The sequence below is a fragment of the Erinaceus europaeus genome, chromosome 15 (genome assembly GCF_950295315.1).
Source record: "Erinaceus europaeus chromosome 15, mEriEur2.1, whole genome shotgun sequence".
NCBI lineage: Eukaryota > Metazoa > Chordata > Mammalia > Eulipotyphla > Erinaceidae > Erinaceus > Erinaceus europaeus.
The window spans coordinates 49,878,176-49,890,713 of record NC_080176.1 but is presented as its reverse complement, the minus strand read 5'-3'; the positions used below and the strand labels follow the sequence as shown (position 1 = coordinate 49,890,713).

General features: G+C 39.7%; 1 non-coding gene across 1 annotated transcript; it reads right to left on the bottom strand.

Annotated features, from left to right (window-relative positions):
• Positions 1-11,789: 11,789 nt before the first annotated feature.
• Positions 11,790-11,896, bottom strand: LOC132533216 (U6 spliceosomal RNA). The gene has a single exon (XR_009545122.1). It is a non-coding gene; the product is annotated as a U6 spliceosomal RNA (small nuclear RNA).
• Between the last annotated feature and the right edge of the window lie 642 nt (positions 11,897-12,538).

Here is a 12,538-nt window from a genome sequence, read left to right as displayed (position 1 = left end):
ACCTAGTAGCTGGCTGAAGTGAAATCACACTAACTAGTACTAGCTTCCAAGAGGTCTAATGAAAGATCATTCTGAACTCTGTAGTCTGTGAGGAACTGTTTCTTCTTCTAGCGTTTGCCCTTCTTCCGTAGCCAGTCAACAGGTCAGGTTGAAAGCTGTCAGGAGCTGCTTGTTGCTGGCTTTGAAAGTGACTGGGATCCATGTGGATTCAGTCGGCTAGGAAGGATCGTCAGTTTCCCCAATGAATGGGTACTCACGGGATGCACCACAAGAAGGTCGATCCAATGCATCCCGTGAGGAACTGTAGTGCCCAGCACAATCTTGGCTCATTATAGATAGACCTTTCTGACTAACTTCTGCTCAAATATCTTTTTCTCTTGAACTCTTGCTCTTTTGTTCACTTATTTCTTTCCATGATTATCCAGTGAAAGCCGGCTCTTTGCAGTTTTCAGAACATGTATTATTTTCTTGCCAGTTTGGGGCCTTTACACATAGTTTGGGAAACTCCAACCCTTACTGCCTGTGAGGGACTACTTTTATTACAGTGTTGTCGCCAGGCCAGGCTCTGTAGTTTGCTGTTTTGATAAGATGTTTTCCAGTTGCCTAGTTCTGTTAGGCCTGGATAAGCTCACCTGTCCTCTTTGGCCCCAGCTTTCATATTCCTAAACTACTATGCTTATATATGAATTCCAGCCTACTTGTTCCACACAAGTGGAATGAAGGTCATTTCCATCACATGACTAGGGAGTTGTTTGAATTATCTCAGTTGTAAACAAAAGACAAATCAAGAAGCTATTAAGTACCTACAAAATGTTGTCCATTCAATGCACTGAGCAATATACAACAACGGAAATCAAGCCAGAGCTCAAAAATGAACCAAAAGAATATATTAACCAAATAATGCTTAATACTGGCTCTAACTTTTCCATAATAAAAGTAATTATTTTCTAAAATGATAGAATATAAGAACTTGAGAAATCTCTTCACTGTTTCTAACCTCACTCAAGAATTCAAAGGTAGTTATTAAGCTGACAAAAATATATCTATATATACTACGATTAAGTAACATCTGAAAATACAATTGTATACCTAATTCAAATTCATTGTGGAACAAGAGCTTCAAAATTAAGTTAACAGAGCAGAGGAGATAGAATAATTGTTATACAAAAAGACTCTCATGTCTGAAGCTCTGAGGTCCCAGGTTCAATCTCTTGCACCACTAGCCAGATTTGGGCAGCATTCTTGGAAAACACACACACACGCACACACTAATGAATATAGATATAGAATATGGGTTTGAAATAAATCACACTGATATTGGGGCCTGGGTAATATAGCTCAATAACCTCAGACATACATGCCTGAGGTTCTAGGTTCCATCTCATAGGCCAGAACTCTTTATCTCACCAATAAAAATAAATAATAAATAAATAAGTAGTGACCAGAGAGGTGGCACAGTGGATAAACATTGGACTCTTAAGTGTGAAGTGCTGAGTTCAATCCCTAGCCACACATATCCCAGAGTGAAGTTCTGGTTCTCTTTCTCTCCCTACCCCTCTTTCTCTCATAAGCAAACAAACAAATAAATATTTCTAAATTAATTTCCATTTAAAAGGATTAAAAGGGTCAGAGAGATTTGGTTCACAGAGTAAGGTGTGTGCCTTGTCATGTACAGGACCCAGGGTCAAGCCCCAGTGATTCATGGGAGGTGCTGTGGGACTGGAGGAAGTTCTGTGGCTGTGGTGTCTCTCCCTCTCACTCTGGTGAGTTCTCTCTCCCCCTTTCTTATTCTATTTAAATGAAAAATCATCCCACAGAGGTGAAAAGATAAGATTACAAAATTCACACATACTTATTTTAATTCTCTGAAAGTAATTTTTTAACATTTTATTTATTTATTCATGAAGAAGATAGGCACAGAGAAAGAACCAGACATCACTCTGGTACATGCTGCCAAGGACTGAACATACTTGAGAGTCCTGTGTTTTATCCACTGAACCACCTGATAGCACTTACATTAAAAAGTTAAGTATTCTCAGTTTAAATCTTTTCCTAAGTCATATATTTTGAAAAAGGTACTAGTCCTTTGAAAAGACTCTGCCAAACTACAAAATCTGGTTAATGAAAAGATATATATATTTGTGTGTGTGTGTGTGTGTGTGTGTGTGTGTGTATAATTTATTTTTCTCTAAGGTTATTGCTGGGGTTTGGTGCCTGTCCTACAAATCCACTGCTCCTGGAGACTATTTTCCCCCTTTTCTGTTGCCCTTGTTGTTTATTGTTGTTGGATAGGACAGTGAGAAATGGAGAGAAGAGGGGAAGACAGAGAGGGGGAGAGAAAGACACCTGCAGACCTGCTTCACCACTTGTGAAATGACCCCCCCTGCAGGTGGGGAGACAAGGGCTCCAACCTGGATCCCTACACCAGTCCTTGAGCATTATGCCATGTACACTTAACCTGCTGCGCTACTACCTGGCCCCCATTTTATTTATTTATTATAGAGACAGAGATAAATTGAAAGGGAAGGGGGAATAGAAAGGGAAAGAGATAGAGACATCTGCAGCAGCACTGCTTCAGCACTTGTGAAGTTTCCTCACTGCTGGTTGAACCTGTGTCCTTGTGTATGGTGTGTGTTCAACCAGGTGCACCACTGCCCAACTCCCCAAGAAAAAGTTTTATTTGAACCAGTCAATCATTAGCAGTTACTTTCTGCTGGGGAAAAATGATACCCAGTTGGAATTAAAAAAAAAAAAAAGATAAAATTTTGTTGCTGAAAAATTCTGCTGCAATTGTAACTGCTCTGTCCATCAAAGATAAAAGCAATAAAACAAACAAAACAAAGGACCTAGAATAATCCTCTTTCTTACTCAAGATAGCCAGCACAAGTTGCAACTAACATCTCAGAGAAAATCATTAAAAATCACAAATAACCACCACGGGTCGCTAGTGCTATCAGCTAGATTAAAATGTTAGAAAATGGACATGAGGCTTACTGCAGGTATCTATCTTTCCCTCCTACTCTCAGTCTACCCCTCCTCTCTCCATTTCTCTCTGTCCTATCCAACAACAACAATGGAAAAAAATGTCCGACAGGAGCAGTAGATTCACTGTGCAGGCACCAAGCAATAATCCTAGAAGCAAAAAAAAAAAAAAAAAAAGTCGGGCAATAGTGCAGCAGGTTAAGCGCACGTGGCACAAAGCACAAGGACTGGCCTAAGGATCCAGGTTCGAGCCCGCAGCTCCCCACCTGTAGGAGAGTCACTTCACAGGCGGTGAAGCAAGTCTACAGGTGTCTGTCTTTCTCTCCCCCTCTGCCTTCCCCTCATCTTTCCATTTCTCTCTGTCTTATTCAACAAGGACGACATCAATAACAACAATAATAACTACAACAACAATGAAAAACAAGGGCAACAAAAGAGAAAATAAGTAAATAAATAAATACAAAAAAAAATCATCTCACATTCTACTTTAGTTGATGATCCATTTATTTAAAGATAGTAAAATAATGTTCCCTTCTCACTAATTTCCACTTTTTAAAGGATCCTTTCCAAAGATTTGTTTACTTAAGGAGAGAAAGACCAAACTACTGACTTGGCCATATGTGGCATTGGGAATTGAACCTGGGACCTCAGGTTTGATTAAATACCTTCATGACCATTTTTATTATTTAAAGTCACTAAATCGGGGGCAATATCGATTTGCAAGACAGTTGTGGTAGGGGAAGATGATGTGATGGTTTTGCAAACAGACTCATGCCTGAGGCTCCAAAGTCCCAGGCTCCATCCCCAGCACCACCATAAAATCCAGAACTGAACAGTGTTCTAATAAAACAAACAAGCACAGTTGTTATAAAAATCTGCGGGAGTCGGGCTGTAGTGCAGCGGGCTAAGCAAAGGTGGCTCAAAGCACAAGGACCGGGATAAGGATCCTGGTTTGAACCCCGGCTCCCCACCTGCAGGGGAGTCGCTTCACAGGCAGTGAAGCAGGTCTGCAGGTGTCTTTCTCTTCTCTTCTCTGTCTTTCCCTCCCTCTCTCCATTTCTCTCTGTCCTATCCAACAATGACAACAACAATAATAACTACAACAATAAAAAAAAACAAGGGCAACAAAAGGGAATAAATAAAATAAATATTAAAAAAAAAAACTGAATGACTGGTGTCAGCCCAACACCCTCCACCAACTTGGCTCCTTTTCCACTTATAGGATGCTGTCTACACCCCTCTATTCAGTTTCCTTCTACCTCACTATTTTTATTTTCCTCTTTTTACATTTAATGAAAAAAATTTTTTTGAGGGGGCCGGGCAGTAGAGCAGCGGGTTAAGTGCACATGGTGTGACTTCCGGAGGTGGAGCTATGAGCAGCAGATCACTTTCTCTCCTCTCCTCTCCCAGATCAACTAGGAATACCAAAGGAGACCACCCGGGACCGAAACAAGACAGGACTAGAATGACCACAGGAACCCAGTAAATCACTGGTGAGTACAAACACATGTGGCTGGTGACAGAGAGGAGAGAGGGGCCTAAGGAGAGATTAAGTGACTGCTAACAGTTCAGCAGTTTATCAGTTGAGACACCACCTCCAGTCTGCTCCACCAACAAGGGGACAGCTGAAGGGAGGAGAGGACTCCCCAGAAACTCACCAAGTGCAACTCTGAGTCTCCATTGCTACTACCCTCAGAATCTGGAGCAGCAACAGGAAGGGACACCAGGGGACAGAGATCTAACCAGGAAACTCAGAAGATCTATACCTCGGTGGCATAGCTGAGGGGCTGTGAAAGTCCCTTTGCATAACCACTGATTATCTCTACCACACCCTGCTTTATCTCTTGGTCAGGAGTCAGTGATTAAGCTAAGAAGCTTATTGATAGTTTAAAAGCCCTCAGGCTCCCATAGCCTACAGGGAAGGAAAAAAAAAAAAAAAGAAAGAGGCTTTTAAACCACAGAGCTCCAACTCAGGGATTGAAATAACTGTTAACTTCCACCACTGTGAACCCTTTAATTAACTTACTTAGACACAAGTCAATCCAGGCAATAGTGATCAATAATTTGAAAAGTACTGATAAAGGGAACTCATAACATAAAATATAAAATGGTTAAAACAACAAGAAAAAATATTGGAGAATCGAACCCAGGACAAGAGTCCAGCTAAAAATCCTCCAGAGGACAAAATAATGAGTTCAACATACAAATATTAGCTAAGGAAATAATAACAGGAGTGAGTAAAGAATTAGAAAAAATTGTAATCAGAAATGCAGGAACAACAAATGAGAATATGGAAGAAAATATTAATTATCTCATGGTTATTAGAGAGCTGAAAGCTGAAATCGCTGAGCTAAGAAGGCAACTAGCTGAACAAGCTAAAACAAAATAGATGAACTCCAGACAACAGTAGAGGGCAGAGAGAATAGAATCTATGAGGCTGAAGACAGAATTAGCAAGATTGAGGATGAATTAGAGACAACTAAAAAAGAAGTAAGAGATCTCAAAAAGAGATTAAGAGATGCTGAAAACAACAACAGAGTCCTATGGGATGACTTCAAAAGAAATAATATAGGCATTATTGGCTTACCAGAGGAAGAAAGAGAAGGGGAGGAAGAAAGTATTTTCCAGGCCATAGTAGCTGAAAACTTCTCTAGTCTAGACAACATCAAAAACATAAAAATTCAAGAAGCCCAGAGGGTCCCAAACAGAATTAACCCAGACCTAAAGACACCAAGACATATCATACTTAGAATGGAAAGGAATAAGGATAAAGAAAGGATCCTGAAGGCTGCAAGAGAAAAACAAAGAGTCACCTACAGGGGAAAACCCATAAGATTAGCAGCAGACTTCTCCATACAAACACTACAGGCCAGAAGAGAATGGCAAGATATCTATCGAGTGCTCAATGAGAAAGGCTTTCAGCCAAGAATACTATATCCTGCTAGACTGTCATTCAGACTAGATGGAGGCATCAAAACCTTCTCAGACAAGCAACAGTTGAAGGAAGCAACCATCACCAAGCCTGCCCTGAAAGAAGTTCTGAAAGGTCTCCTATAAACAACCAGACCACCACAAATAGGACATATATCAAAACACTATAAAACTCTACAAGAATGGCGTTAAAATATCTTCAATCTTTGATATCAATAAATGTCAATGGCCTGAATTCACCTATTAAAAGACACAGAGTAGGAAGATGGATCAGAAAATACAATCCAACAATATGCTGTCTACAGGAAACCCACCTAACTCAACAAGACAAACACAGACTTAAAGTGAAAGGATGGAAAACTATTATACAAGCCAATGGCCCACAAAAAAGGGCAGGAGCAGCTATTCTCATATCTGACGTGATAGACTTTAAAATAGATAAGATTAAAAAAGATAGGAATGGACACTTAATGCTCAGAGGATCAGTCAGTCAAGAGGACTTAGCAATTATTAACATCTATGCACCCAATGAGAAGCCATCTAAATACATCAAACTTCTACTGAAAGAGCTACAGCAATATATTAACAGTAACACAATCATAGTAGGGGACTTCAACACCCCACTCTCTCAACTTGACAGATCATCCAGGCAGGAAATCAATAAAGACATAAGGGAGCTAAATGAAGAGATAGATAAACTAGAACTACTGGACATTTTCAGAGTCATTCATCCCAAGAAACTGGAATACACATTTTACTCAAATCCACATGGGTCATTCTCAAGGATAGACCATATGTTAGGCCACAAAGACAGCATCAGCCAATTCAAGAGCATTGAAATCATCCCAAGCATCTTCTCAGACCACAGTGGAATTAAACTAACACTTAACAATCAACAAAAGATTAGTAACAGTGCCAAAATGTGGAAGCTCAACAGTACACTTCTTAACAACTTCTGGGTCAAAGAGGAAATCAAGGAAGAAATCAAAATGTTTCGAGAGTTCAATGAAAATGAAGACACAAGCTATCAAAATATTTGGGACACAGCTAAAGCAGTCCTAAGAGGGAAGTTCATAGCTATACAAGCACACATTAGGAAACAAGAAAAGGCACAAATAAACAGCCTGATTGCACATCTTAAAGACCTAGAAGAAGAACAACAAAGGAATCCTAAAGCAACCAGAAGGACAGAAATTACTAAAGTTAGGGCAGAAATAAATAACATTGAGAATAGGAAAACCATACAAAAGATCAATGAAAGTAAATGTTGGTTCTTCGAAAGAGTAAACAAAATTGACAAACCTTTAGCCTGACTCACAAAACAAAAAAGGGAGAAGACCCAAATAAATCAGATAGTAAATGAAAGAGGAGATATCACAACAGACACTGCAGAAATTCAACATATCATGCGAGGCTTCTATGAACAACTATATGCCACCAAGCTAGAGAACCTGGAAGAAATGGACGATTTCCTAGATACCTACCAACTTCCAAAACTAAGTAAAGAGGAAGTGGATAACATGAACAAGCCCATCACAGCTAATGAAATTGAAACAGTTATCAAAAATCTCCCCAAAAATGAAAGTCCTGGACCAGATGGTTTTACAAATGAATTCTACAAAACCTTCAAAGAAGAACTAATACCTCTACTTTTAAAAGTCTTCCAGAAGATTGAAGACACTGGAATACTCCCTGCCAGCTTCTATAAAGCCAACATCACCCTGATACCAAAAGCAGACAGGGACACAACCAAAAAAGAAAACTACAGACCAATATCTCTGATGAACATAGATGCTAAAATATTGAACAAAATTCTATCAAACTGGATACAGCAGTATATCAAAAAGCTTGTTCATCATGACCAAGTGGGGTTTATCCCAGGCATGCAAGGTTGGTTTAATATACGTAAATCAAACCATGTGATCCACCACATCAACAAAAGCAAGACCAAAAACCACATGGTCATATCAATAGATGCAGAGAAAGCCTTTGACAAAATACAACATCCCTTTATGATCAAAGCACTACAAAAAATGGGAATAGATGGAAAATTCTTAAAAGATAGTGGAGTCTATATATAGCAAACCTACACTCAACATCATACTCAATGGTGAAAAACTGGAAGCATTTCCACTCAGATCAGGTACTAGACAGGGCTGCCCACTATCACCATTGCTATTCAACACAGTGTTGGAAGTTCTTGCCATAGCAATCAGGCAGGAGCAAGGAATTAAAGGCATACAGATTGGAAGAGAAGAAGTCAAACTCTCCTTATTTGCAGATGACATGATAGTATACATGGAAAAACCGAAGGAATTCAGCAGAAGCTTTTGGAAATCATCAGGCAAAACAGTAAGGTGTCAGGCTACAAAATTAACATTCAAAAGTCAGTGGCATTCCTCTATGCAAACACTAAGTTAGAAGAAATTGAAATCCAGAAAACAATTCCTTTTACTATAGCGACAAAAACAATAAAATATCTAGGAGTAAACCTAACCAAAGAAGTGAAAGACTTGTATACTGAAAATTATGAGTCCCTACTCAAAGAAATTGAGAAAGACACAAAGAAGTGGAAAGATATTCCATGCTCATGGGTTGGAAGAATTAACATCATCAAAATGAATATATTACCCAGAGCCATCTACAAATTTAATGCTATCCCCTCATCAAGATCCCAAGCACATTTTTTAGGAGAATAGAACAAATGCTACAAATGTTTATCTGGAACCAGAAAAGACCTAGAATTGCCAAAACAATCTTGAGAAAAAAGAACAGAACTGGAGGCATCACACTGCCAGATCTCAAACTGTATTATAGGGCCATTGTCATCAAAATTGCTTGGTACTGGAACATGAATAGACACACTGACCAGTGGAATAGAATTGAGAGCCCAGAAATGAGGCCCCACACCTATGGACATCTAATCTTTGACAAAGGGGCCCAGACTATTACATGGGGAAAGCAGAGTCTGTTCAACAAATGGTGTTGGAAACAATGGGTTGAAACATGCAGAAGAATGAAACTGAATCACTGTATTTCACCGAATACAAAAGTAAATTCCAAGTGGATCAAGGACTTGGATGTTAGACCACAAACTATCAAATACTTAGAGGAAAATATTGGCAGAACTCTTTTCCACATAAATTTTAAAGACATGTTCAATGAAACTAATCCAATTACAAAGAAGACTAAGGCAAGTATAAACCTATGGGACTACATCAAATTAAAAAGCTTCTTCACAGCAAAAGAAACCACTACCCAAACCAAGAGACCCCTCACAGAATGGGAGAAGATCTTTACATGCCATACATCAGATAAGAGTTTAATAACCAACATATATAAAGAGCTTGCCAGACTCAACAACAAGACAACAAATAACCCCATCCAAAAACGGGGGGAGGACTTGGACAGAATATTCACCACAGAAGAGATCCAAAAGGCCAAGAAACACATGAAAAAATGCTCCAAGTCTCTTATTGTCAGAGAAATGCAAATCAAGACAACAATGAGATATCACTTCATTCCTGTGAGAATGTCATACATCAGAAAAGGTAACAGCAGCAAATGCTGGAGAGGGTGTGGGGTCAAAGGAACCCTCCTGTACTGCTGCTGGTGGGAATGTCAATTGGTCCAACCTCTGTGGAGAACAGTCTGGAGAACTCTCAGAAGGCTAGAAATGGGCCTACCCTATGACCCTGCAATTCCTCTCCTGGGGATATATCCTAAGGAACCCAACACATCCATCCAAAAAGATCTGTGTACACATATGTTTTTGGCAGCACAATTTGTAATAGCCAAAACCTGGAAGCAACCCAGGTGTCCAACAACAGATGAGTGGCTGAGCAAGTTGTGGTATATATACACAATGGAATACTACTCAGCTGTAAAAAATGGCGACTTCACCGTTTTCAACCGATCTTGGATGGACCTTGAAAAAATCATGTTGAGTGAAATAAGTCAGAAACAGAAGGATGAATATGGGATGATCTCACTCTCAGGCAGAAGTTGAAAAAAGGATCAGAAAAGAAAACACAAGTAGACCCTGAAATGGAACTATAATATTGCACCCAAGTAAAAGACTCTGGGGTGGGTGGTTGGGTGGGGAGAAAACAGGTCCGTGAAGGATGATAAATGACATAGTGGGGGTTGTATTGTTAAATGGGAAACTGGGGAATGTTATGCATGTACAAACTATTGTATTTACTGTTGAATGTAAAACATTAATTCCCCAATAAAGAAATAATTTTTTTTAAAAAGTGCACATGGTGTGAAGCTCAAGGACTGACTCAAGGATTCCAGTTCAAGTCCTGGCTCCCCACCTGCCACCATTGGTGGTGGGGAGGGTCACTTCACAAGAGGTGAAACAGGTCTGTAGGTGACTATCTTTCTCTCTCCCTCTCTGTCTCCCCCTCCTCTCTCTATTTATCTCTGTCCTGTCCAACAACAATGACAGCAATATCAACACAATAATAATAACAACAACAATAAACAACAAGGGCAACAAAAGAGGAAAAAATTACCTCCAGGAGCAGAGGACTTGTAGTACAGGCACTCAGCCCCAGCAATAACCCTGGAGGCAAAAAAAAGTCACAAAAATATAGTTTGATAAAGGTAACGAATAATTGAGGGATAGAGATTTATTGTTCTTGGGGTCCTTCAAGTCTCAGGTATCTGGGGTTTCATTTCCTTTTTTAAAAATTGTATTTTATTTTTTATTATCTTTATTTATTTATTGGATAGAGACAGCCAGAAATCAAGAGGCAAGGGGGTGACTGAGAGGGAGAAAGAGAGATACTTGTAATGCTGTTTCTCCACTTACAAAGCTTTCCCTTGTAGGTGGGGACTTGGGATCAGAACCTGGGTCCTTGAGCATTGTAACAAGTGCACTCAACCATGTCTGTCACCACCTGGCCTGTTTCAATTCTCTCTCTCTCTGAATACTGCTCAGCTTTGGTTTATTGTGGTGCAGGAGATCGAACCTGGAACTTTGAAGCCTCAAGCATGAGAGTCTCTCTGCATTATTACTACCCCCCCGGCCACGTTTCAGTTCTCGATATCTCACATGAGTCAAATCATTCCATGGTTGTCCTTCCTTTGCTTACTTCACTGAGAACAATCACCACCAGTTCCATGCATTTTGTCCCAAAAGACAAATAGAATTGTTTTTTTAACTGCTGAGTAGCACTCCACTGAGTATGTCCCATGATGACTTTTTATTTTATTTTTTGTATTTATAAGATTTAAATGAGTGATTTTTTTATTATTAAAGGCTTCCCCATTCCCTAATTCTATCTGACTATTCCTCATAGGGTTTTATTTTATTTTAGTTTTGGGGGGGGGGGGTGAAGGGTGACTTCTGAACTTCCTCTTCTCCACTTTGGTCATTGGTGTCTGTCCTTGCAGGTGTTCCCCGCTGTGTCTATTTTAGCTGTCATTTTACTTGTCACTCCTCTAAACACTGTGATGAATTTGTCAATAAGCTTCTTCCTTATTTCTCTGAGTTTGTTGGGATCCTCTATATTTATTTTCAATGTGGCGAACATCTCTCGGACCACCGCTAAAAGGTCTTTTTTTCTTTTTTATTATTTTAAAAATATTTATTTATTTTCCCCTTTTGTTGCCCTTGTTGTTTAACATTGTTGTGGTTATTGATGTTGTTGTTGTTGGATAGGACAGAGAGAAATGGAGAGAGGAGGGGAAGACAGAGAGGGGGAGAGAAAGACAGACACCTGCAGACCTGCTTCACCGCTTGTGAAGCGACTCCCCTGTGGGTGGGGAGCCGGGGCCTAGAACCGTGATCCTTATGCTGGTCCTTGCGTTTTGTGCCACATGCGCTTAACCTGCTGCACCACCAACAGACTCCCCTTTTTTTCTTTTTAAATATGCACTCCTTCACAAATTTGCATGTCATCCTTGCACAGGGGCCATGCTAATCTTCTCTGTATCACTCCAATTTTAGGATATGTGCTGCTGAAGCGAGCACCTAAGAGATCTTTATCAGGAGATTTATGCATTATTGGATTTGAAGTTTTCCTTGAGCTGATCTAAAGCAGTAGACAAATTATGTTGTCTTCTCATGGTTTTGTGGTTGTTTGTTTTTTCTTTTTACCAGACTACTGCTCAGGGGATTGGAATTGGGACTTTGGAACCTCAGAAAGGAGACTCTTTGTATAACCATTATGTTATCTACTCCTTGCTCTGTTTGTTCACTTTATTTATTTTTACCAGAGTACTGCTCATCTTTGAAGACTTGAAAGTCTTTTTGGGGAAGGCAATGATGCACCTGGTTAAGTGTACACACTACAGTGCACAAGGACCTGGGTTCAAGTTCCTGGTCCCCACCTGCAACAGGATAGCTTTATGAGTGGTGAAGTAACGTTGCAGTTGTCTCTGTCTGTGTGTCTATCTGCCCCTCCCAGTTTCTCTGTTTCTATCCAATAATAAATAAATAAATAAATATATACAGTGGTTCCGTTAAAAAAAAGAAAGTCTTTTTGTATAACCATTTGTTTAAATTTTTATTATTATTTGATAGAGACAGCCAGAAATCAAGAGGAAAGGGGGTGATAGAGAGGGAGAGAGACAGAGAGACACCTGCAGCCCTGCTTCAGCACTTACAAAGCTT